The 27057-nt window shown below is 40.5% G+C and overlaps 1 protein-coding gene across 2 annotated transcripts in view; it reads left to right on the top strand.

Moving 5' to 3' along the window:
- Slc24a3 (solute carrier family 24 member 3) overlaps nt 1-27057 on the top strand; it is a 479159-nt gene that overhangs the window by 42974 nt on the left and 409128 nt on the right. The window contains exon 1 of one of the 2 annotated variants that reach the window (XM_090351935.1): nt 26791-26844. The exons of the other annotated variant lie outside the window; for it this stretch is intronic. The gene's annotated coding sequence lies outside the window, so the exon portion shown is untranslated. Of the gene's footprint in view, nt 1-26790; nt 26845-27057 lie in introns of those variants that run through there. 2 annotated transcript variants of the gene reach the window in all.

The following is a 27057-nucleotide window of genomic DNA, read 5'->3' as shown; positions in this document are numbered from 1 at the left end:
ATCTCTAACCCATTTTGCTATTTGCCTTCTATTGGGGCTCCTTGAAAGAATTAAACCTTTATACTCAGAATCCCATACCATGGTAGTACAGAATCTGAAAAATGTTCCCTGCAGGTCAAAACCATGAATTGAGATCTCAGTATCAACAAGAAAAATCATGATGGTTTTGTGAACCTTAATCTGCTTTGGTTCACACATCAAATATTCCTAATATCAGATACAAATGTGTAGTAAATTAAAAATATAATGAAATGACAATTTAGTGATTATACTTAATTTGCAACATTACAGATCTGGAGGCTTACAGTAACTGACTCCTTTATGGAACACGCACGTATGCACGTGCACATTATCTATAGTAATCTGAGGAGTAGCTTTATATGGTAGCAAATGTTGCAACACTTGGAGTACTTGTCATAATTCTTTCTTGATTGATCATTCCTGCTTTTTAGTAACATGAAATGTCTTCTAGAGCTCTTCAGAAATATAATTTTTTCTTATAACTGCTTTCTTTCATGTGTGTGGATGATTTCATCATCTTTAATTCCTGTGGCTGCAAATGTAGTCTCATGCATCAATCATAGTCTTGTCAACATTCTCACCGTCAGCTGTTCTTTCCCTAAGTCATTTACGTTCTGGTCCCACTGTTCTTTCACTAAGTCAATTACGTTCTGGTCCCATCTCCCTTCCAGTGGCACTGCTTTTCATTTCTGTGCTTCACTTTCATCTGGTTGGCCAATTTCTTCTTTTTGATTATCCATTCTGTATGGTATCACATGGGTCTCATCACTGGGAAGAAATACAACTTAATGATTAGTGTCTTGTTGGTGGACTGACTAATGAAGGGAGTGACTATGACTGACTTTGCACTAATAGACATGTTGGTAACTGGTCATGCTGCACATATTATTTGCGTGGTGATTTGAGAGCCAAAGAGTTAGCAGCAAACTTCGTAGTTAATGCACAGTGTAAATGGAGCTTCAGCTGTGCTGTTTGGGCACTGATCTTTAAGTAATCGTCATTGAAATGGATGCCTATCAGAACTGTACAAAGCAAGGATTGCTGTATTTATGTCCTCAGAAGATTGTCCTTGGGGAAGACACTACCCAAGACTTTATTGATCCTTGTCTGATACAAAAGGGCATCTTTCCTAATTGCATTCCTCAAATGCTATATTCCTTGGGCACTCCCAAGTGTGCAGGGGATTAATACAGAGGCTAGCAGTCATTAAGTCATTCAACAGTTGTGTGCCAGTATCCATCTGGACTGGGCTCCATGCTGGGCTCTCTGGCATGTTTGCTGGTTTCTGAAAGTGTCTGAAATTGTTCTCATTTTTGGTTTTTGGCAGCTAACTTTCCAGCATATTTTCCAAGCCACTGCTTATACCATTTGCACAAAGTATTTCAAGTTACTTCTCAATTGAGCAAGTTTCCACTACCTTGATGACTGAGATACACACTTTCAGGGGCACAAGACTCCTGGATTGGAATATAGTCCCTATTGGGCCATGCCAAAAGAGTCCCTTTTGTAAATAGAAGTCAGCTAATGGACAGGCTCTAAACTTGTGTCATTACTAGTTAACTACTCAAAACATTTTCATTAAAGCCAGTCCCATTTCTGAACATTTTCCTTCTTCAGTGTTCTTAATTGACTTAGGAATTATAGTTACCAAGTTCTCTTACTCTATAGGGTGGTTTATAATTTACTTAGAATCAGATGTCTTTGCCTGGAAGGTTATATTCCAACTGAAAAAAGACTTCAACTGAAAGAGAGGTGTGGCCATAAAGAGAAGTTCATCTTAGAGTTTAAATTAAAAAAAATCCTTTAGCAGTTCTTTGCCACAAAATGCATTAAATAGTTTGAGCAAATAATGTATTTGGTTAAGAAGTCCACCCCCCTTTTTAAAATAAAAGTGCTTTCTGGCTCACAGTATGAAAAGAGCTAAACATTTGTTGAGCAAAGAGTATGGTGTAAACTTTCATACATCATTGAACTCAGTCTTCACAATAGCTTTAGAAGTAAGGAAACTCTGTACTTACATAGTTGAGGAAATTGAAGCCTAGAGAAAAAAGTTAAGATCCTCAAGATCTTATGTGTGCTGTATATCAGAATTGTATTTTAAGTTTTTAGTTTAATCCCCAACTTTTTATATCTTTACATATAGAAATGATTATAAATGCCTGGCATGCTGGCCACCAGCTTCCCATCTTGATACCATTACAGAAATCACTAATTGATAGTCTATTATCTCTGCCATATGACATACTGCTGCCTGTGACAGTGTTCAGTGATGCTCAGACTAGAGAACCTCTCTTTCTCACACACAAAACTTCATGCTTTCTAGGCAAGGGCTCTACCACTTGAGCCACACCTACAGCCCTGGGACACATCTCAGAATCATCCCACAGGCTGGCAAGGAACGGGGGCATTTGTGTACCAAATTCTATTCCTTATAGGTAGAGGATGGCTCCCCTCGTTCTCTGACTACAAGTTAAATATTCACAGTGGAGATAACCCTTGGAAGAGGCTGGAAGGTGCAGGCTTTGGAGCTGGGAAACAGGGAGCAGGACCCTGTGCAAAAGCTACAGACATGGTCACAGGGATTAGGTGGGGCTTCTCTGCTTCTGCCCTTTGTCTTGTACTATGGGATGATTTTCCCTGATTGTTATGAAGAGTTAAACAGATTCCACTTTGCTTGCTGTAGAAAGTCACCAAGCTTCTGTACAGCCTGAATGCCTAATGCTATGTATGGGCCATAGATACCCCAAAGGGCTTTTCTTTAGGACCAAGGTATTTTCTTAGTAGTTGAAGCCCAGTGCTGTGGATTTGTAACTTATGGTGATGGTTGATTGCATCAAAGCTAACACAGTGTACTGTGTGTAACTCCTAATAAATTTCTTGTTATCTTTTACAACCATCTTCAGCCAGCCTGGTTCCTCTGGACAAATTAGTCCATGTCTGCCAGAGAGAATGTGACCACAGACAACCATGAAGACTAAAGAGGTGTTGGGGCCAAAATTAACTAGCTTTAAAATGGATCCCAGCAGTTTTTTGTTGCAGAAGGCCATACATGAGGCAGAGTGAATCCTTGGCATTTGGGAAGGGTATCATCTGTGTGACTTTTGTGCTGGCACTACCCAGTGATGACCCTGAATTTAACTGGTAGTAAAATCTTTGCCACCAAAGCTTAGAACAAGAAGAAGAAAGCTGTGGCAGTGACAGGATAAGGATCCATTTGTGGTAATAGGCGCTAATTAACCCAGACAACTGATTTTAATTATTGCCGTCATGTGTTGAAATCAGCTAGCTGACAAAGTAGTTTGGTTTCCTCTCTTCCAGTAAGCAGATACTGTGAGCTGTTCTCTTATCCTTTCCTACCTCTCTTCTTATAGCTTAGAAAATGCTCAAAGTTGGAATGGAAGGTCCATTTTCCAGAAGCCCCTGCTAGAGACTCTGTCTCATTGGACTGTATAAACTAGACAACAACAGCTTTATGGGTTTATTTAACTACTGTTTTGTGATAAATTTCTTTGGATCTTCCAATGTGGGGAAGAACCAACTATATTTAGAGTTAGTATGTCAATAACTCTGGGATACATTTTAAACACACACATACATACATGTATATGTATGTCTATATAGAAAGTATCTTAAAATCTCCTAATAGGGTCTGTATATGCATTTAGACTTATGTAATTGTGTAATGGGTATTTTTCCTCTTGGAATGAAGCAAGGTCATCTGGGAACATGTGGAGCAATTCTGGACTGTGGGTCTTCCCACAGGGTTAGGCAATGACACTCATGTGCTCCCGGACTAGACAGAATGGTAGCATTTATAGAGGGTATCAGACACTGTCCCTGGTGACCCACTGGCTTATGTGACCCATTTTATAGTTTGAAGAGGGGGCCAGGTCTAAAGTATCAAATCCACTGGGAATACAATATAAGCCATGTCTTAGGCATTTCAAGCAGTGATGATCTGACCACTCTTGGTTGTAGGAGTTAGTCATTTTCATGAGAGGCGTGCAATTATTCAGGATTCCAGGGTTTGATGAGGGCATGCATAGCACATAATTATGAATCTCTTGTCAGGCGTCACCTTGGCAGTGCCTGCTGCATCATCCCTCAGGGCTTAAGTTTTGTGAAGAGTCAAGTCAGAATCTGGATTTCCCATATACTTTCCATGTAGTCTGGCAGTCACTTCTTCTCTGATTGTTTCATGATTGTTAAATTTTGAGTCATCGGTGCCTTTGCCTAAAGGAATCACATCTGTATACCCTTCAGAGTCTTCTGAGATCTTGGCACAGGTCGCCAAGATCTTGGCTGTAAGGAGCTATATGAAATCACCATGAAGTTCTTCTCATGTCATGTCCCTTATTGAGAACCGACTGGCAGTAAGAAAGCCAAGCCAAGTGTATGAAATAGCCCCATCTTCTAGGAGCTGTTGGAGTAGATGGAGAAATGAGAGAAAGAGAGAGAGGTGGGGGAAGGAGGGAGGGAGGGAAGAAGGAAGGGAGAAAGAGAGAGAGAGAGAGAGAGAGAGAGAGAGAGAGAGAGAGAGAGAGAGAGAGGGGGGGGGGGAGGGAGGGAGAGAGAGAGGAGTACAAGGTCTTATTCTGAGGCAAAGGAAAGGACTGACTGCAGAGGGAAGGAGTCACAGAAGAAGAGAAGAGCTTCAGGCTATTTCTCTGAGTATGGCATGAATGTGGCTTGATGAGCTGGGTTACTCACTGCCTGCCTTTGGTTAGATCCAGTGTGCATGTTCTGTGTCCATGTAGCACAGGATTGGAGGGTGTGGAGGTGATTGTGATGAAATCATGGGACTTTCCTATAGATACCTCTCTGCCTACAAAATATGACACAAATTATGAACCCTGTTGTCAGGTCTTCTGGGTTTCAGGATAGACTGAAAACCTGGATTTTTATAAGAAATTGGGGGAATGTTCACAGCATTGTATGAACAAACTATGCCTGCACCCATCTTCAAACACATGGTGTTCTCTAGCTAGGACTGTCCCAGTATGTTCCTATGAGATGTTTTCCTGTGGTTGTCTGTCCACCCCTGATGTGACACTGAAATCTGGCTACCTCTGTGCCATCACCCACAGGCTTCCCAGATCCTGGAAATCCTTTTTAATTTTCAGTGAGCCAAGACTGGACAGAAAGGGTCCACTTGTGAATAAGCCACTTTGCGGTGCTTGTCAGATGGCTTATTGTCCTGGACAAGTATTTCTAAGAGAGGATTTAAGGCAGCTGGTTTGGAGGGAAGGGTTTTGAGGACAAAAGTAGTGACTCCCAGCACTGTGGAGGCCGTCATTCCTCAGTCACACACTCAGAACCTTTCTTGCTATTTAATAAATCCAGACTCTTGTGGCTCATACAAGTGTAATGAAAAGTAATAATAATTCATAAGCAAGCAAAATTAAGGATTTTTTTTTGTCTTTCTGACTCATGCCTGAAGTCAAGGGTAGCCACAAATATTCTTTGGAGCTAGAAGGCTGCCTGAAATCAAGGTCTGCTTGTACCACTTCCTAGTTGTGTGATCTTAGGAAAATCACTTAACCTCTCTGTGTCAGAGAGGTACTGTGCAGATCATTAAAATAACAATGAGGACAGTAACAATAATGCCTCCTACATAGGGCTAGGAGGAGCTACATACAGTAATTATGTATATGAACAACTTAGAAAAGTATACAATACATTATTACTGCCATGCAAATATTAGCTGTTATTTTAATTATTCCTGAATTATTTACAGAAGAAAGGACACAACTGCCTTTTCCAGGAAGTAATAAATCCCTTTGATTTCCTGAAAGAAGATTTACAACACAAAATTGTTTAGCAGGGACACAAATTCATTACTCACAGGTCTCCCCCTGTTCTGACACATGTTTTTATCCCACCACGATGGCAAGCCTGTAGAGTAAGGGATGTATATATTTTCCCTTTGCCAGTAGTGTTTATTCATGGTGACTTGTCTAACTGTTGTTACCTGTTTATGGTGGCTGCTTTTGAGATTCAGCTATCTAAAAGGATGAAGAGTTTTCTTTTCCTTTTCTTTCTCTTCCCTTCTTCTTTTGACAGCATCTCATTATATATCCTATCCTGGCCTTGAATTCTAGATCCTTCTGCCCCAGCTTCCATAGTATGTACTATGCTCAGCTGAGCAGAACCTTCCTTAGATAATTATGACTTGGTTTCTATCTCTTGTGACTGGACCTGGGGCCTGATTAAAGCAAAATGCTGGAAAATGAGATTTCAAGCATTGCTGAGGGATGAGTGACTTCCATGAGTGTTGTCCAGTTGCATGGGTTTTCATCTTTCTCTGTGGTGAGACAGAGGCATGTGCTTTGTGATGGCCTCTAGATACATTTAGATGTGGCTAGCATGTAACTGAGCAAACAGTTGTCCTTCTAGAATTTTTATTTAGTTCACTAAAGAGATACAGACTAGACAGACCTGTGCTGTCCAGTTTGGTAATTATGAACCACATTCTACTCTGGAGCACATGGAATGGAACTGTGGGTATAAAATAGACAATGGCTTTTAAAGTCTTAATTCAAAAAAATAATGTCATTTAACTCACCGGTATTGTTTTGTTCACACATGAAACGATATTTAGCAACTAAAACCATTCAGTCTGGATGCTAATTAAATAAGCTGTTCACTGAAGACCACCCCTCCATATTAGGACCTATGTCCAGTATAGACCAACCTACAGATAAAGAAGGCAGGCTAGTAGTGGAATGGGGCTGGGCAAACAGATAATGGAGAGGGACTACTATAGAATACAAAGTGACTTTGCAATATGAAAATAGTCTAAAATTAGATATTGGTGAAGGGTTCCACAACTAACTCCCTCTCACTCTCTCCCTCCCCCCCCCCCGTGTGTGTGTGTGTGTGTGTATGTATATATATATATATATATATATATATATATATATATATATGGTGGTGGTAGTGGTTGTGGGGCTTGAACTCTGGGCCTGGGCACTATCCCTGAGTTCTTCTGCTCAAGGCTACTGCCCTACCCCTTGAGCAATAGTGCCACTGCTGTTTTTTTTTTTTCTAATGGTTCATTGGCGATGAGAGTCTCATGGACTTTAGTGCCTAGACTGGCTTTGAACCGGGATCCTCAGATCTCAGCCTCCTGAGTAGCTAGGATTACAGGTTTGAGCCACTGTGCCCATCTACAACTTTAATACTTTCTAAACGATTTCATTGTACAGTCTCATGTGGTGAAATTCATGTAGATGACTTTTTATATCCTAAGTTATATCTTAGGCTTATAAAATAATTTTCATAGTATTTTGGATATTTCAGGTTAAGTAGAATATATATTAAAATTTGTTAATGTGTCTGCCAGAAACATAGGAATGACTTGCATTTCTCACATTGTGTTTGGGTTGGATTACGAAACTACATCCCTGCTAGGAAACATCCTAGCTCCAAAATTTGATTCTTCTGTGTCAGGTTTGGGCTTCTGATGACTCATCTAGTATCATGGCTAATGCCCAATTTGAAGAAAGGCCATTTGTGTCTTAATATATACGTACATGTATATTCACATATGTATACCTATATGCATATATACACATATATACATAAATAGTATACAAAGGCTTATTTTCATTTTTATTTTTTATCAGTCATGGGGCTTGAACTCTGGGCCTGGGTGCTGTTCCTGAGCTCTTCAGTTCAACGCTAGCCTTCTACCATGTTGAGACATAGTGCTTCCTCTGGTTAATTGGAGATAAGAGTCTCACAGACTTGTCTGGCTTTGAAGTGTGCTTAGGATTACAGGTGTGAGCCACTGGTACCCAGCTAAATAGTTGTTTTTTTGTTTTTGTTTTTGTTTTTCCAAATGAGAAGTCCTCAAAGGAATCACAGTCATTTAAGGTGAACCTAAGAGCCAGACTGCACTTACTCCTGTCCCTGGGAAACACCAGGGGTTATCTATAACCATGGACAGGAATATTTAAAAAAAATTATAGTCTGAAAAGTTCAAGGACAAAAAACAATTATAGTCTGAGCCTAGAGGATGGATTTTTCTTGGGATCTTCCTCTTGGAATGTCTATTTGGGGACTCCTGCTACATAGTAGGCTAGGAGGAACAGGTAGCTGATTGTAGGGTTGTCAAAGGGCTCTCTGCTATGCATGCTTGGATTACTCTGTCCTCTGTGATCTAGCAAGGGGCCAGAGGAGCGCCTTTATTTCCCTATGAATGTCAAAATGCAAGATTGACCCTTAATTTCACCTGCAAGGAGGGCTGAAGATGAGTTTATGAAGCAGCTTTTGAGTCCTCCCATGGAAATTTTTTTCTACTGCTACTTCTGTGAGTTGCCCTTACTGGGTGCTGTGGGGGAATCCCGAAGTCTAACGTACGATGATTTGCAGAGACCTGACTCCTGCAAGATCTGTAAAATGTTACCATCCATGAAAACAAAACAAAAGATGCTATCCAATTCCCAGATGTGGTTTGTATTTCAGTGGTGAGGATGAGCCATTTTTCCTTTTCTCTTTCACTTGCTGTTTAGATGCTGGTCAGAACCTGAGTCAAGAGCTCTCTGGTACAGTTCTGAATTCCTCACCAAGTCCAGTCAGGGATATCCCTTTTGCAGTGTTGGTCCTGAACTGGTTTACCTCTCTTTGTGGCCAGTTTTCATTGAAATGACTGGTGCCAGTACTCACAGTGCTCCCAGAAGCTGACCTCTTGCTCTTGATCAGCTGAATGCTTTCTGTTCTTCTTGCTAGTTTCAAAGTACTGGCAAAGGCCAGAGGAAACGAAGGCTATTTGGAAAAGCCACTTTTAACATTGCTTTTTCTGGGAACAAGGCAAAAACAAACTTCTTTGGGCCTTGGGTGTCTTTTTAAATGAAAATTAGATACACAAGGGAACAGTAATTGAAACAATAATGCAAGGGAGATATGAATGACTTTTTTTCCTAGAGCTTTTCCATGAAGCACAAGCTTTTCAGAGATCTCCAGAAAAGAGTAAGCAGGCGTGGATCTTACACAGTGATACTCAAGCACAAGAAATAGCCCATCTTACAAATAAAATCAGGGTGGTTTGAAGGGCACATGTGATGGGTTGAGGTCCTATCTCAGCCTTGCAATAATTCATCAGAGAAATGAGTCATTTTGCTAGGAGATTACCATGTTTGTATTGGTGCAGGGATAGTTTTTGTTTCACCTTTAATGTAGACAAGTTTCTAGTGACAGTGATAGTCTGAGGAGGGATTGGGAGTAGAGCTGCTCAGGGTAATTGTCCTCTGAGCTGATTATTTTGTAGATCTCCGAAAAGAGGACATTGGATGTATATATATGGCTGTGCTACTGAGGTAGGCGTCCTAATCTCTGTAATGAGAAAATTGCGGTTCTGGAGAAAGTGAAGCATATCCACCTGGAGAACCTGAGATGTTCTCCAACATGGGGCTGACTCTGCAGTAAGGCTCTAGAAACAATTCTTAGGACTAGGCCACATCTGCCTGCCTGAGGCCACCATGACTTCTCAGTGTGCCTGGCCTCCATGTCAGTGCCATGCTACTCTTGTGATTGTGAGGGCAGAGTCCACACAGTTTTGGAAGCAAAATACTGCTGATGACAATGCCCCATAATGTTTTGGAGCCAGCTACAGGGGTGTAGACACACAGAGGTCACACAGGCATGGCCACATCTGGAAGGGCTTATTGGACACTTTGAACTTGGCTATAGCCTTTGCTATTACATTAATCTTATTTGATAACACTCTCAGACACTACAAGGGGGTGTTATTAATATTAATGTACCACTGAGGTCTTGTAATGTTATTACCCCAATATTTTGTATGAAAATATTCAGCCAGAATAAATGGGATTGCATCAAACTAAAGAGTTTCTGCATGGTAAAGGACATAGCTAGCAAGATAAATAGAAAGCCCACAGAGTGGAAGAAGATCTTTCCTGGCTATGCATGAGACAAGGGCCTCATATCTAAAATATACTAAGAGCACAAAAAATAATCCCCTCCAAAAAAAATCCTCAAAGAAACAACTCCATTAATAAGTTGCCTAAAGACTTAAAGAGAGACTTTTCAGAAGAAGAAATACGAATGGCCAATAGATACATGAAGAAATGTCTAACATCTCTGGCGCTAAAAAATGCATATCCAAACAACATTGAGATTCCACCTCCCCCCCCCAGTTAGAATGGCTACTATCAACACAACTAATAAAAATGTAGCCAAAAGAGAATACTACTACATTGTTGGTGGGAATATAAACTTTTTTAGTCACTCTGGAAAGCAATATGGAGATTCCTTAAAAGATTAAACGTAGAGATTTCCTTATAATACAGCAATCCCACTCCTGGGTGTTTACCCAAATGACCACAAACCAGCCCACACTAAAGGCACCAGCACAACCACTGTAGTATTATTTGCTATAGCTAAGATATGGAACTAATCCAAATGCCCCGCTGTAGTTGAATGAATCAAGAAGATATGATATATATATATATATATGCACACACATACACATAATGGAATTCTATACTTCCATCAGAAAGAAATGACATTGCCTAATTCATAAGGAAATGGAAAGATCTGGAAAAAATTAACTGATGTAAGCCAGTCCCAAAGAAACATAGGCTGCATAGTTTCCTACAATATCTAAGATATTCTTAGGAGAGGACCACGATAGTTCAATAGCTATGTGTATGTATGTATATATATATATATAACCATATATATGATGCTTATTGAAATGAATTCCAAGAAATAGTAGCAAGAGTTTTTATTTTACTGTTTGTGGTTATTTTTTCATTCATTTATCTCTTTGGCTTATTCCCTGATGTCACTGTTTTTGATTTCTGTACTCTAAGTCTTGATATAAGTTTATCAGATTTTGGGAAAGGAAGAAGAATCACAGAAACAGTGGGAGAAAGGGTGACCGAATTCAACAGTGATACTCACTAGACACTATGTTGGAAATGAACTTTACAACTTGGAAGTCAGAGGGTCAGGATGGGGGAAAGTGGGAGAAAATGAATGAGGGGTAACACTTTTAAAAAAGAAATATCCAGTGAGCATCCTGATACACAATTGAAGTTCGACCATTAACATTTTGCTATTTTTGTCTTGCCATGGTAAAATCTCCTAAAGTACCCATCATATTTCTAAAAAAATAGACGGCCATATGTCTCATATGTCTCATTTGGGAAGTTGGTGAAGTTGAGTATAAGTCCAGATATTATGAGATTGGGGTACTAAAAGGCCAAAGAACGATGCATGCAGTGTGAGTAAAAGAGTGGGAGTGACAAGCTAGATTTGTTCTTCTGCTCAAAATTCCAGGAGGTCATCACCTGGACCTTTTCAGGACTCAGTGCTACCTTCAGTGTAGTTCATTGGAGAGACTGAACATGTAGCTGGTGGCCTTAGATTGCTAGGTCAGATTTTGGGCAATTTATTTTCAGTTCAGAAGTGGTGATAACACCCCGCTCACAGCCACTGTCATAGCAAATGAGGTATTGAAAATAGAGTGGAGGCTCCCAAACCATACCTAGTGTGAGATGGGCACAATCAGGATGACAAATGTTAAGGGTGTTAGTGCACATAAAACTTTACACAGTGCCCAATATGTAGTCTCATAGGGGGCAGATATTACTGAACACATGCCTGTTTAATACCGGCAGTAAATAATACAGACAATAGTTTTGATAATTTCTAATGCTATTAGAAATTGTAGTAATTGATCAAGATGTGTTGTATCCATAATTGGCTTTATTAAATGGCAATGCCTTTGTACAGCTACTTAGAGATAATAAAAAGAAACAAAAAGTTCTTAAGTAAATATGTACTGAACACAAAGAACTGGAGAGTCAAGCATAATTTTTCCCTTTACAATCTGTGAATCTTCTTCATAGATTTGTGAGAAGGGCTCCTATACTTGTCACTGTAGAAGAGAATTGCCTAGTTTCCTGGTTTCCCTGAAAGATTGAAGTTAGGAGACCACTGTCTTCCTTGTGATACTTTAGGGGAAAGCCTGTGGGTTGCCATTGCTGAAAGTATTATTTGAAGCTTAGGACTGGGCCACTAGAGCTGTCCTCTCCAGAGTTAGATAACCCCCCCACTAATTCAGTTGCTTCCCCATTGTCAACAAGTAGTATACAGCTTGTCATCAAGAGGACAAATCAGCTCAAGACTCATATGCAATGTGCTTCTAATTGGAAACTGGATTGGGTAGCCTTGGAAATGGGAGGTGGAAAGGAAAGACTTTCTACATGTCTTCAGATTCTCCCAGTCTCTGGTGAGGCTCAACACATGCTCCAGACAGCCTCATAAATCAGATGACACTATTCACAGTGTGGTCCTGGCTTCTCAGAGGTCCAGTTCTCTCAAAGGGACAGAAATTTATTTCTGGCAGCTTTTCATTGTCTTCTGTTTTTCCTTTTTACTTCTTTCCTCTTCTGCAGTGGTGTAGAGCTAACTCTGATGGGGACTAGGTAGGTGCTTGTGCCTTGATTCACTCTGATTAAGATTCTGACCTGAGATGGAAGATAAGGCCTTTGCAGTGAGCATTCACTGCCTTTATGGGAGATTTCCCCATCCAGGAAGGCTGATGCATGGCATGATCTCACATGTGCAGGACCCTTTTGGAAGAAGTTCATGGGGTGCTGAAACCACACAAGCCAGAAAATTGCGGAGCAATCATTTGAACCAGAATATAGTGCTCCATGACAAAAAGGCTTGTGTCTTTTCAACAAAAAGCTTAATGTGACACATCCGTCATGATATAGCTCTTGCTGTCAGAAATAAAAAATAATTCAAAGTGCTTTACTTACTGGGAGATTTGTCCATAAATGTTTGTGTTGATAGTGTATCAAGGCTGGAGTGGTCAACAGATCGGTGTCATGTCAAGAGCTCAGTTTCATTCTTCCTTTTCTCCTCTTTGTGTAGCTTTAATCCAAAGCCAGCTTGTCCCATATTGGTAACAATAACTCCAGTGATTCCAGACCTTGCGTCTTCAGTTTTTTCTGAAGAGTGAGGGGGCTTTTCTTCCTAGAGTTTGCTGGCAGCTTACTGATCTGACTGGGATCATTTACTCCTCCTAAATCAATCTCTTTAGTCCAAGGAGATACCATATATGGACTTTCCTCTTATGTTAAAATAGTGATTGTCTACCATTGGAGTTGAGATAGGGCCCGGTTACCTTTCTGTAATATTCTCCTCATTCAGTGAGGATTGAGGATGAGTGGTGGAGATCTTGAGAAAAGGACAGCATATTTGGTATCTATAACAGGGACACTTCCTATCTCCACCCTCTGTGTTGTGACACAGAAGATTAACCTTCATTTTGTTGTTGTTAGTTGCAGGATTTGAACACAGGGCCTGGGTGCCCTATGTGAACTTTTTTGCTCAAGGCTAGCATTCAACCACTTTGAGCCACAGTGCTACTTCCAGTTTTCTGGTGGTTAATTGTCGATAAGAGTCTCGTGGACTTTCCTGACCAGGCTGGTTTTGAACTGTGATCCTTGGATTTCAGCCACAGGCATGAGCCACCACTGCCGAGCTCCCCTCATCTGTCTGCCATTAAGAGACAGAGCATACATAATTCCAGAAGAAACAGATGTATCTCTTTATTCCTGGAATTCCTTGTTCTACCTCTCACCTTTACCACCCACCCATGTGTCTTCTTGTTGATCCTTCTCTCTTGTGCTTTGGTTGGATGGACAAGGTATTAGCATTTTTGAGGGGCGGGTATTGGGGTTTGAACTCTGGCTTAGGCACTGTCCCTGAGTTCTTCAGCTCAAGGCTACCATCCTACCCTTGAGCCACAGCCCCACTTCCCGTTTTCTAGATGTTAATTGAAGATAAGAGTCTCTGGGCTTTGTATTGCCCAAGCTAGCTTAGGACCTTGATCCTCAAATCTCAGCCTCCAGAGTAGCTAGGATTACAGGCATGAGCCACCACACCTGGCTGGTATCAGCATTTGTAAGTGAGTGACTGAATGTGATTTTGAAAGAGATACTGTAGGGTAGGGAGCAGGGAGCAGGCACATGTACAAGGGATAAAATACGCAGAGTGGGACCAGGAACTCCTGGCTAGTTATGTGTGGGAGATAGATACTGAATCCAGAGTGTTGAGTTCTATTTTCAGTAAGTGTTTTCAAAGGGATAGTCATTGGAAGTCTGCATTAGATAGCAGTGCATGTCAGAGCTGTGAGAAACAAGCAGGACTGGATTATTCAAGCAAATCCCTAACAAATGGAAACAGACTTGTAGGGGATGATTGACAATTAGGATGAGGAGGTGACACTTTCTGGCTGAACTATGAGACATAAGTCTGATCATTTCCCAGGCAGCGTGAGTTGGGAAGTATTTTCCTGCTTGTACCAGCCTTTCCCATCCAGCTCAGTGGTATCTTCTCTCCCTGTCTCCCCTTTTCTCTTGCTGGCCCTCAGACTGAGACAGAAACTGAGAGGGAATGGATCCTATCATCCTATCTTTCTTTCCATTCAGACTTGTGGTTCTCCTATTGCTGGCTTCAATTTCCAACTTGGAAAGGTACATGCATGATCCCAAGAGTAAGAAAAAGGGAGAATGAAGTGGCTTTGTGTTTACATGAAACTGCTGCTACTCCTGTCCTCAGGCCTGTCCCCCTCTTTGTGAATCATCAAGTAGATATTTTAGATCTGGAATCCTGTTTCATGGCGAGAAGAGAGAGCAAAGGAGGTAAACATTAGAAAGTCTATGTGTCAATGGCTCTGGACCAATCACATTTTCCCACTTATTTTAAGAGATACTGCTTTCAAGACAAGTCCAAAGCTACCTTTAGTGACTGACATCATTCAATTTGCCTCTAAGCACACCTGAGCCTTCCTCAGGTTCCAGCCTCAGCAGAACATATCGCTATAGTGGATATGTCTTTGTTCTGTCTAGCCCAAGGTATTTTCTACAGGTAAGAACTGGCGTGGCCCACTTGAAGTGCAGGCTGGAATTTGGTTAGTTTGTGCCCCTAGGACAAGCCTCCACTGATGAGGCACAAGAGCATCAGCCCTCTTTCTTTAGGTGGTTGATTTTTAAGAGGCATTCTGAATTCATTCCCTGGCTTCCAATGGGCTTGTGCTCTTGTTGATAGCAGCTATAGCTTCAGTGATGCACCATTTTATCTTCTTGTTAACTTTCCCTGATTTGTTTTACACCCTACCTCAATCTTCCCCATTAAAATAAGCTCCCAATCTGTCTCAAACTCAACTTTTGGGGAATCCAAATGAGAATACCTCCCAACATTACGATCAATACATCTCAATCTAAAGCATTACTCTAGTGTCACAAAGGCATGAGAAATTGTATGAATGGGCTGGCTTCTAGCTGTGAGCCAGCCTAATCTGGCTGGATATATGGAGTCTGTGCATAGACTATATTACTATATAAACTATGTCAGTAACCCAGGACCTTTTGTCCTCTACAGACATGTTTTTTGTTTTGTTTTGTTTTTCCCCATGCAACTTCCCTGCACTTCTCTAGCTGTATTACTTTGGGTTTGTGCAAGATTTTTCTGTTGGTGGTGGTGGTTGTAGGATTTGAACTCTGGGCCTAGGCATTGTCCCTGAGCTCTTTAGCTTTAGGCTAGCACTCTTCTACTTGAGACACAGTGCCACTTCCAGTTTTTGGCAGTTTAATTGGAAATAAGAGTCTCATGGACTTTCATGCCTGGGCTGGCTTTGAACCGTGATCCTCGTATCTCAGCCTCCTGAGTAGCTGAGATTATAGAGGTGAACCACCAGCGCCCAGTTTTGTGGGAGTTTTTGGAGAAGCTTCAAATTCTTGATGGGGTGACATTTATGAAGAGAAAAGAAAGCTCTCTGGTTAGCAGTACACTATACTGAACACAGAGTAAAGGCAGGAAGACTTGGAGAAGAACATTCCTTTTGGGATTTCACCAGACTTTACCTGAGATGGATTTTAGAAAGTGGAAGCATGAGCCAGCTAGGAGCCTTTCAGTTAGTATTAGAGAAAAGACAGTCTAATTTGGCTCAGGCTATAGAGGAAAGCTGTTGCAATATGTAATTGTGTTGATCAGTCTGGTGTCAGGTATCTAGGACTGAAATGTCATATCATCAGGATCTTGGCTGCCTGCCTCTTGATCTGGCTCTGGTTACCTTTGTTTACTGCCTGTATTTGGATTTGCAGCCTGTGGGCTCTCCTATTTCCAGATCCAGGCTCATTGGGAGGGGGGGGAAGACTCTTTCCTCAGACCTGGTTTGTTTGGTTTGAATAAGTTATGGCCACTTTTCAAAACTAATCATCATGGCCTGTGAGGATGTAGGACTTTAATTAATGTGTTAGTCAATTTTGTAACAAAATATTATTGTATTTTGTTATTGTAACAAAATATCTGATATAATCAACTCATAAAGAAGAAAGACTTACTTTGGTTCATAGTTTTGGAAGTTTCAATCCATGATTGATTGGCTCCACTGCTGTGGTCCTGTGGCAAGGCATCATTTCATTGCTCTGAGCATATGGCTAAACAAAGCTGCTTACCTCACAGGGGCTAGGAATCAGAATGGAGTGCGAAGGTAGAAAAAAAAAGAGTGGAGAGACCAGAAGAAGGAGGACAGGAAAGGGGAAGACAGAAGGAAAGACAGAGTTAGGGAAGGGGAGAGAAGAGGCCTGTAGGTCAGACAAGCCTTTTCATGATCTAACTCCCTCTCACTATGCTCCTACCTCCCAATAGTGCCTAGCTGGAGGCTAAGCCTTAACACATGGTCCTTTGGGGACATGCAGGATCTAGATTAGATTATATCAGTTGACCAGGCCTTTGTTACAGGCTGCATTCATGACTTGAGTGGATAGCACTTCCTCTTAGGACAGATATACTAGATGTGGTGGAAGGTTTCCTTTGGGAAAGGAAAATCTGACCAGTAAAATTAAGGGTAAAGTGATACTAAGAAGAATAGGTACCAAATTCTAAGTGTAACATTTTTTTCAGTAGAGATCCTCCCTTTGTGGAAATATTAGGGGCCAATTAAAAACAATAAAAAGAAAAACAATATGTCCAGCCCAGTAGGAAAGTCTGTAAATCTTATCTCCAGTTAACTACCAGAAAACCAGAAATGGAGCTGTGGCTCAAAGTGGCAAAATGCTAGTCTTGAGCAAAAAAAAAGCTCAGGGACAGCAACCAGAATCTGAGTTCAAGCATCATGACCGACAAAACAAAACAAAACAAAATCAGAAACAGGGCAAACTATAGGTTCACAACAGCTCAAACACAAGTTTCTTAGTCTTTGTGAGCAGATGGCCTTTCTCATGATTGCTGTTGTGTCCTCTGGTTCCAGCTATTCTTCTTACTCCTTTTCACCCTTTTGGAATCCTGATACATGAGGTCTTTTAAAGGAAGGCTTTTGGTTTAGAACTGGAGAGCAGAAATTGACTTGCATTTTCACTTCTTTCTGCCTCACTTTTTTTTTTTACTGTCAGCATGAATTAAGAAAAGCTTAGAATGAGGGAAAGTCTCAGTTCTTGCCTTCCTCTGTAATGAAGGGACAAGACAGCTGAGAGGAAACAGCAGACGGTTTTATACTTGTACTCAGGAATAAATTGGACTGTTTATCCAAGCACAAATGATGGAAATGGCTGTGATTTTGAGGAGCCAAGCAATGTAGTGTGGTCAAATTCTATTGAATTGGAAGGAAAAGTGTGAATTTTAAATAGAACTGAAGGAATGAATTTGGCAGGTCTGCAAGGGTCAATAGTATTAGATGTGCGGAAAATGTAGACACTGAGGATAGAGCAACAGGGCATGGCATGTGGTATATGGTGTAGCTGGTGTGAAAGGAAGGTGTCAGCAGAAGCTGGGGTCTCAGACTTTTCCAAGAAATGCATATTGATGCAGAAATTATGAGTTATAGCCATATACTTGTGGGTCATAGCTGTAATTCTAGGTACTTGGGATATTGAGAATTGGAGGATTGTGTTTTGAGGTCAGCTTTGGCAGAAAAGTATGTGAGACCCCTTCTGAACTCACATCTAGGCAAAATGGTATGCTGAAAGAATCAGTACCACAGTGGCCCAGGCTGAAGAAGAACAGTCCTGGAGACTTCCCATGGAAGATAAGCTGGATCTATTATCTCAGTGATGATGGGAATCCTAAAAGCAGGTAGATAGTGACTCAGGAAAGTGCTTGGGTAGGAAGTGAGAACAGATAGGGCAGGAGGTGTGGCTCTACAGTATTGTACTGTATGAAGTCCTGAGTTCAAATCTCAGCAACAAAATTATGTGCTATTATTAATGTTCTTTTATATTTAATTTTTACATATAAAAGAAACACCCATATTATGTAGTTTTAGGACTCATAAAACCCAGATCCAGCTAAGACTCATTTGTGATGAAACCTAAGTTTAAGTATAAAAAGAAAGATAAAACAAGCCTTTTCAGTATAGTGCTCTTAGCTGGGCACAGATGACTCATGCGTGTAATGCAAGCTACTCAGGAGGCTGAGATCTGAGGATCATGGTTCAAAGCCAGCCCAGGCACAAAAAGTCTATGAGACTTTTAGCACCAGTTAACCACCAGAAAACTGGAAGTGGCACTGTGGTTCAAGTAGTAGAGTGCAACCCTTGAGCTGAAGAGCTCAGACACAGTGACCAGGCCAAGAGTTCAAGCCTCACGGACCAACAAGAACAACAAAAAAGAATAATGCTTTTTTTTGAACAAAATATTTTTATGATATTAATGTTATTATTTATGAATATTCAGTATGTCATATTCAACATGGCATGATTGAATATATATTATTTTTAAAATATTACATACTCTGAGGAACATAAACTTGAAGGACTGCTTATTTTAATTTGAGGTTTAGTTTATTTTAATATTGATGTTTAATTGTGATTCTTTCTGAAACAGATAGTTTCAACAAGATATACAGATCTAGTGCTAAAAAAAATTATCATTGTGATATGATTCTGTATTTAAAGAACAGTATAAAATCCACTCCCACACTTGAGCTGATTCAAAACTTTGGCAAAGTAGTAGGGTATAAAATTAACCCTCAGTTAATTAATCTATATCTCCTGGATTTCAATTCAGTGCATTCATTTGAAGATAAGATTAAATAATCTTTTGTTGAAAAAAAAATTAACCCTCAAAAATCAACTGCCTTCCTATATGCCAGCAATTGGTGTTCCGAGGCAACAATTGGTGTTCCGAGGCAACAATTAGGAAAGCAACCCCGAGGCAACAATTAGGAAAGCAACTCCTTTGACAATAGCCTCAAAGAAAATAAGGTACCTATGAATTAGCTAAGAATGTAAAGGACCTTTTTGTTGAAAACTTTAAAACCCTGAAAAAGGAAATTAAAGCAGAACTGAGGAAATGGAAAAACCTCCCATGCTGCTAGATTGGAAGAATTAACATCGTGAAAATGGCAATCTTGCCAAGGGTTGTCTACAAATTCAACGCAATACCCATCAATATCCCAATGTCATTCTTTAAAGAAATAGAAGAGGCTATCCAAAATTTCATATGGAATAATAAAAGACCCTGTATAGCAAAATCAATTCTTAGCAGAAAGAACAGCTCAGGAGGAATTTCAGTACCAAACTTTAGACTCTATTACAGGGCTATCATGACCAAAACACCTTGGTACTGGCACAAGAATAGGCCTTGACCAGTGGTATAGAACTGATGACCCAGATATTAACCAACAGACCTATGGCCACCTAATCTTTGACAGGGGAGCCAAAAAAAAAATAGAATAGAAGAAAGACAGCCTCTTCAACAAGTGCTGCTGGCAGAATTGGTTAAGCACCTGCAGAAAACTAAAGTTGGATCCTTCTTTGTCACCTGCACCAGGATTAACTCCAAATGGATCAAATACCTGGAAGTAAAAGAAGATACACCTAAAACTTTACGAGAAGGAATAGGAGATACACTAGGTCTCCTTGGCAGAGGTCAAAACTTTCTTAATAAAGACCCAGAAACACAACAAATCAGAGAAAGGCTGGATAAGTGGAACTGCATTAGACTGCAGAGCTTTTGTATGGCAAAGGACATAGCTAGTAAATTAATTAGGAAGACTACAGAATGGGAGAAGATCTTCACTAACCATACAAAAGACAAAGGCCTCATATCTAAAATATATCAACAGCTCAAAAAATGGAATCTCTCCCAAACTAATCTCCAAAGAAACAACCATCCCATTAAAAGATGGGCCAAAGACTTAAAGAGAGTCTTCTCTGAAGAAGAAATAAGCATGGCCTATAGACACATAAAGAAATGCTCAACATCTCTGGCCTTAAAAGAAATGCAAATCAAAACAACTCTAAGATTCCACCTCACTCCAGTTAGAATGGCCAGGATCAAGAAATCTAATAACCAGTGGTTTCCCTCATTCTTCGTAATCAGTAGAAACCTTGGGCTCTACTAGCAGAGATATGCAATAGAGCAAAATCTTGATACATAAGGCCATATAGTATGAAGTTAATTGAAAGGACCTCCAGGATATTGAAACAAAAGCCATATAATGAATGATTGTTGTCCCTAATGTACTATGTTGTCTCTCATCTCCTTTGCTGTCCCTTGGGTATCTCATATTGTTACAGTATCTCACTTTGTTATCTGATATATTGAATTTATTTGTATTTGGTTATTTGAAATTTGATAGGGAAGGGGGGAAAACCAAGACAGGTGGGGGTGTGGGGGGAGGGTAATGGGTACCAAGACATGTGAAAGGGTATCAATGTATGTGAATTAATGCACCTTCTATCTGGCAAATATCATGTAACCCTTTTACTAATTACAATAAAAAAAAAAAAGAAATCTAATAACAACAGATGCTGGCAGGGATGTGGCCAGGAGGGATCACTACTACACTGTTGGTGGGAGTGCAAACTTGTTCAACCACTATGGAAAGCAGTATGGCAGTTCCTCAGAAGGTTAAACATAGAACTCCTCTATGACCCAGCAGTTCCACTACTTGGCATTTATCCACTCGTCCAGAAACAAAGACATACTAAATCCACTAGCATAACGATATTTGTTGCAGCACTGTTTACCATATCAGAGATATGGAACCAACCCAGATACCCCTCAGTTGATGAGTGGATCAACAAGATGTGGTATTTATACACAATTGAATTCTATGCTGTTGTCAGAAAGAACAACATTGCCCCATTTGTAGGGAAATTGAAAAACAGAAAAAATCATATTAAGTGAAGTAAGCCAGACTCAAAGGAACATAGGCTCAATGGTTTCCCTCATTTGTCATAATCAGTAGAAACCTTGGGCTCTCCTAGCAGAGATTTACAATAGAACAAAACCTAGATACATAAGGCCATATAGGATGAGGCTAAATGAAAGGACCTCCAGGATATAGAAACAAAAGCCATATAATGAGTGATTGTTGTCCTTAATGTACTATGTTATCTCTCATCTCTTTTGTTGTCCCTTGGTTATCTCGTATTGTTATAGTATTTTACTTTGTTATCTGATATGTTGTATATATTCTTATTTGGTTATTTGAAATAGGATAGGGAAGGGGGGAAAACAAGATAAGGGGCAGCGGGGATAAGAGGAGTGAAATGAAGAGCAAGACATGAGAAAGAGTATCAATGTTTGTGAAGTAATGTACCTTCTATCTGGTGAATATAATGTAACCCTTCTATTAATTACAACAAACATATATGGGAAAACGATAAGTAATTTTAAAAACGAAAGAAAAATAAATGAAATGCACACATTAGAAAAATATCTCATATTGGTATAGTATCTCACTTTGTTATCTGATATATTGAATTTATTTGTATTTGGATATTTGAAATTTGATAGGAAAGGGGGGAAAACCAAGACGGGTGTGGGGTGTGGGGGGGTAGAGAAACGGGTACCAAGACATGTGAAAGGGTATCAATGTATGTGAATTAATGCACCTTCTATCTGGCAAATATCATGTAACCCTTTTACTAATTACAATAAAAAAATAAAAAAAAATAAAAAAATTATCATTGACTGTAGCAACTGATTCAAAATATTTTAATTTCATTCACCAGTTAGGCAAAGACTTGTCTTCTCTGGTTTCAGTAGATTATTCTTGCTGCTTTCAGACAGTGTTGCATTTAAATATTTTTTCGTAAATGAGTTCAAAATTCCTTGCTTTTGGATATTTAAATCAGATTTTGGTATTTTCTATCCACATTTAAGGTGAGACATACCACCATTTTATTTATTTGCATTTAATTAATTTTTGGTGCCATTCCTGGGACTTGAACTCTGCGCCTGGGGCACTGTGCCTGAGATAAAGCAACCTCTCTACCATAGCTCCACTTCTGGCTTTTTGGGGATTCATTGGAGATAAGCATCTCACAGACTCTCCTGCCTGGGCTGGCTTTGAATTGCAGTCCTCAGATCTCAGTTGTCTGAGTAGCTAGGATTACATGCATAAGCCACCAGAGCCTGGCTCATATAACTGTTTTTAGAGTCTGCTGATTCTTATCATTGTGGGAGGAGTAACAAAATTCCTTAATATTTGTTTTCCAAATGCCCTTGTAGAACAAATTCCCATAGTAAAGCAATTTTTTGCTGCTCATTAAAATCTCATCTGGAAGGACATGTGGGGAGGAAATAGTGTGGGCATATGTATGTGTTCTCTAAAAATATCTACAAAGAGTATTCTTACCTGATGGCTGTGTGTCTTCTCAGAAGCAATTTCGTATTTATAGTAGTTATCTTTTTATTGTACAGAAATACATAATTCATGTTTAACGTCAGAATTTTAAAAATGATTTGCTATCAGTAGTTTAAAAATTCAAATTCATGCTTCCGTCTCATTTCAAAGTATTATGAAGATTGTACTGTTTTAAATAATATTAGCAAATCCATTTAATTAAACCCATGAAAAGTCCCCAATGCTATAATTGTATGAAAGCAAGAGAGTTAGGAAGGGTACCATGTTTTCTCTGCACTCTTCCTTCAGACTCTTTGCTATGTGCAGTAGGTGCTCTTGTGTTATGTTAATGGTTGCACATACTGACCTATAGACTCAATGCGGGTGCTTTTCTCATTTTTTAGAATTTCATATAATACCAGTAGGAAGTTTCTAATATTTTCTTCCAAAAAAATAATGTTTCTTATTCCCCCTGGAGTGCACAACTCTGAGGACTGACTCTATCAGCCTTCACGAGATAACTCTATCCTCTATCCTCAACTTAAAACATACACTTAGAATGCAGGCTAAAGGAACATTAGAAACAAACTTATTCATGCCTGTCAATTCTCAGATGCAGTAATTGAGATAAATAGATTCAATTTCTCCAATGCCCAAAGCCCAGATTGAGGGCTAGAATTCCAAGTCACCCAATTGCCCACAATGGTGAATTTGTATTTTCATAAGCAATTACCTTTCCAAGTGGATCTTGTATGATTTTTTAATCTATTTGAGTTTTTTTAACCTTAAAATATAGAGGAACCTTTCCATTCTTTTCTGTTGCCAGCAAGATCAGCTGTTCTTCTTCTGAGGCAAAGAAGGAAACAAAAAGAGTACCGAAGTTGAGCAAACTTTGTCTCTTGCAATGTTGCTTACCTGTGTCCAAAGGAGTTCTGTCTTTGTTCTTGCCTTTGGAATTGGTATATTCTAAATAGAGATGATGCCAACGCTACTGTAGCCAGAAGCCTCATGTGAATATTTAAATTTTAAATTTGTATTTAATTAAAATCAAACACAATAAAAATCAGTTTCCATTTGGATAGCCATGTGTGAAATAAGATTCACAGGTGGCTGATGGTTATCATACTGGCCAGTGAGGATAGAGGAAATCCCAATAACTTGCAGAATTGTTTGTAAACGTAGACCCAGACTGATCACAGTGGCTTATTGTGGGAGCTGAGTAGCGTTTCAGCAATATGAGTGATCCCACTTGCCTCTGCCTATTTTTCCATTTCATTTCCCATAGTTTCTTCCTAGGCTGGGAGAATATGAGTAGCATTTTAACTGGAAGCCTCTATGTGAGAGGTGATTTGCATTTCACAAGGATCCCTGTCACTTTCATTGTGTTGTGGGTGCACCTGTTGCCACAGCCTGAGCTTTTCCTCTCCATTTTCCCATCCTAGCTGATCCAATATAAAGGTTGTCTTGGTTAAAAGATGTGACTTCTAGACCTTACATGTGTGTGTTGAGGCTACTGGGAGAGGGTAGGTATTGGTAGACACAGCTTTCTGCCACCTGAGAAACTTAAAGAAGTACCTTTCACTTCCTCTCAGCAGGTATAGTCATAATATCATGAGATTTTTAGTGTTTGTTCCTTAGTCCTGTGTGTTTGTTGAAATCCAACAGGTGCTGGTTTCTGTCTGGGGCTAGTTTGCAGAGTTAGAGCACGAGGAGAATGTCCCTCATACTTTCACTCTGTCTTCTTCCACATGGAAACTGTGCTGATCAGAGCGCCATCCTCTTCACTTCTATTCCTCCCACTTTGCTTCTAAAGGCACAACTGCTGTTTGGTTGCTCACTCCCACTCTATTGGAGATCTCAGGGGAGCACTCAGAGCTAGTGCAGAATTCATTGCCTGTACACTTGTAATATCCTTTCTGAAGTGCCCTGAGGGCCTTGGAGCAATATCTCTGACCCAGTCTTCCAAGAGATCTGTGGATGTTTTTTTTTTAAGATGCAGTTTGCAGAGTGAAGTGACCCACTTCAACTAGTTAGGTACTGGGTTTGGTTATACCCTCCTCCCCCATACACTTCAAGTGAGAAGGAGGCCCCAGGAGGGATCCAGGTCCTAAACTGAGTTCAACCTAAACAAGTGTTTTCTCTGGGAGTGGAGATACTGAGAATAAGTTTGCATCAAGTATGAACAGATACTGCTGTTAATTGCAGTATCTGAGTTGGAGACATCTTGATGAGTCCATTGGTTTCTTAGTTCCCAAAGCCGCAGTGCTTAAGTGACTAGAAAAATCCATGGCTTCTTTGCAGTTCAGAGAGCTCTTTTTCCACAGTCTCTGCATCTCCTCTTTCTGGAAACTTGGTGGCATAGTTAGCCTCCACTTCTTCTTTTTTTGGTGGGTTTGGTCAGCTTGTTTGGTGAGGTGCAACCGTTCCACAATTTCCACAATTTGTGCTTCTTCCAAGGACTACAAACAAATGCAGTGGGAGATTCTTGTTTCAGAAATCCATAGGGGGAAATCCACATGTGTAAAGCTAGGGCACCACCACATGAATGTACCACACACACACACACACACACACACACACACACACACACACACACACACTTATACCTCACACTACAGACACAGGACAGAATCACCCAAAGCATCCTGCTGAGACTTGAGGGGTGGAGTCTTGAAGCAAGACATTTGGAGAATGGTGCTGCTTACTAGAGTCTGCAGAAGGCAGTCCAGTCTGCTGACTGTTGGCTTATGCAAACGCCACCTCCAACCCTGGGGTGAAGACCCAGGGCTAGAGTGGAGGCAGCTGTGTAAACTACACGGTTGGGTATTTATAGTCTTGGAGAAGAAGGCTGAGCCAGCCTAGAAAATCAGTGGCTGCTGCCATAAGTTCAGATTCTTCACTGACTTAGTTCCTGCATGTGTGAATGAGGCACTCTGTTTCTCTGGATATTTGGGAATGGTAGTTCTCTCTTCTGGTTTTTATGAAAGTAGGGCAGCATTCAGTTTCTGGAGTTAATATTCCTTTATAAAGGGAGCCCGTGAGTTCTGGAAGGCCCCATCCCTGGGCTTCTGGAACTCATGACACAAGGTGAGAAAACACATCTCTGTACTTTGGAGTCAGTGTGGAATTGAGTTCCAGCTTGGCTGCTTTACCCATCTGTAAAAGCAGAGAAAAGATCAGTATTCATTGTGAGAAGGTTTGGTGATACGGCACAGGAAGGACACTTGGAACATGGGTGAGAAGCATAAAGGAGGCTGTAACTGAGGATTCTACCCACACACCTCCATCTGTTGCATTCCCAGGTGGCTGAAAGAGTTAATCCCTGCAGCACAGAGACTTCTGGGCCTGGGGCCAATGTTTGCAAAGGATTGGAAGCCCTGTGGGACAGATTGACCCCAAGAGACCCTTCGTTAGTTTTGGGGTAACGGCTGTGAGCTGGAGCTGTTTGTTGTGGAGGGGGGCACTCAAGCGTATCTATTCTTGGTCTATCCTTGGACTCTTATGTTCCAGCCATTAGAAGGAGGATGGAGAAAGGATAGACACCAAGAGAGAAAGATGAGAGGGTTGTAGGGAGTGAGATGAGGAGGGAAAGGGAGAGAAAGGGAGAGATGGGGGAGGAGATTGAGAGAGAGAGCAGACAAGCAAGCTAGAGCATGAGAGGGTGAGCACACAGCTTTGTAATGGAAACTTGGCACCCAGCCTCCACTTTCTTTCCTTCCTCAGTGCATGCAGCTTGAGTCTCAGATTGAGAACAGGGTTTCCTTTCCTGCCAGCACACCCCTACACAATCTCCATAGTCCTCTCTTTCTTGTCCCTTCTTCTCAGAGGCCACAGTAATATAGGATGTATGTGCTGGTGACATGCGACATATGAGTCTACTGTCTTTCCTTGTACCCCATACCCCTCCCCCTGCCTAATAAGGTTAACATGCAACTCCAGGGCCTGGCAGATGAAGAGCCAAGAATGCAGTGGGCCAGGGCCAAGTGTTTTTGTTGACATTGCTTAAGTGTAGCTTTGCAGAGCAGGCTCTTCACTGTAACAGAACAGTCTAAGGAAGCTGGGGAGGTGAGCAAAGAGAGAAGAGTGAAAATAGAAATCCTTTCCATATCCAAGTTGCCTTCCACTCTTCAAGGTTTCATCACTGGCTCTCTCCTCAAAATGCAGGAATATAACCTTCCAGGTCATGGCTGAACAGAACATCATGTGAGTGGAGTTTTAGAACTGTCTTGTTCCTTCATTTATGAGGCTTTCTAAGGACTCATGTCTCACTGGAATTTCTAATAATTACTGTGGTCATGGGTCTGGTGACAGAGTCATTAACCATAACCCATATAAGGTGCAGACTGTTTAATCCATCTTTTGTCTATCTAGTGCAGCCGTGACACATTACATTGTAATCTAGGGATCTACACATTT

Source organism: Megascapheus bottae, chromosome 18, assembly GCF_031878675.1.
Source record: "Megascapheus bottae isolate mThoBot1 chromosome 18, mThoBot2.hap1, whole genome shotgun sequence".
In the NCBI taxonomy this organism is placed as follows: domain Eukaryota; kingdom Metazoa; phylum Chordata; class Mammalia; order Rodentia; family Geomyidae; genus Megascapheus; species Megascapheus bottae.
Note: the sequence above shows the minus strand (reverse complement) of the source record. Positions and strands in the feature narration are given on the sequence as shown.